The sequence below is a fragment of the Centruroides sculpturatus genome, unplaced genomic scaffold (genome assembly GCF_000671375.1).
Source record: "Centruroides sculpturatus isolate CEXI.00-Female unplaced genomic scaffold, Cexi_2.0 scaffold457, whole genome shotgun sequence".
NCBI classification, from domain to species: domain Eukaryota; kingdom Metazoa; phylum Arthropoda; class Arachnida; order Scorpiones; family Buthidae; genus Centruroides; species Centruroides sculpturatus.
Window position 1 is genome coordinate 27462 of NW_019385803.1, and position 815 is coordinate 28276.

An 815-nucleotide genomic window follows, 5' to 3' on the forward strand; every position below is an offset into this window, starting at 1 on the left:
CATAAAGGTTATTTTTGTATTTAAAAACAATTTTTATACATTATTGTTGTTTCAATTATTTTTGTATATACAAATGAAATAAGTGTTTATTGAAGAATATATTTGCATTTTGTGCAGGTAGCATTTTAATGTTCATAAATTTGATATGTAATTGGTAATATAAATTTTTAAACTTACAGCACTACCAAACAAATGGGATTATGTCAATACTATTTATATTTTCTTGTTAAAAAATATATGAAATGATGGAAAATAAAAGTTGCATTATTTTATTTTTGACTATATTATCTTTTGCTTTTATTTGAAATTGTATTAATAGAAATCAATTATTAGCGAGGTTGAGGTCGAAGTTTTAAACGCGAAAACGTGTACGTCGGACGTTCAGCGCTGCTTTCCTGTAAGCCTAGAAGTTTGACAATGGTGTTTGGAACGTCGAGCCATGACTATCCTAAAACATAAATTTAAAATTGACTATCCTAAAACACCATTGTCAAACTTCTAGGCTTACAGGAAAGCGGCGCTGAACGTCCGACGTACACGTTTTCGCGTTTAAAACTTCGGCCTCAACCTCTTTACTAGCTTTAAATTGCTGGTTTATGAGCTAATCTAATTTTTACAAGAAAAATATAAAATTTTCAATTAATCTCAATTTGGATGAATGTTTAAATTCAGTCGTAATAAACATTAGGAGGCTATCAGTTTTTAAAATTTTCAAAAATTATCATCAATTTTCATAATGTGTTACAAGTTAAAAGGGTAAAGGTTGCATTTTTTTCTGTGGACACAGTTTTTCCAGACCCAAAATTTGGTGGTGA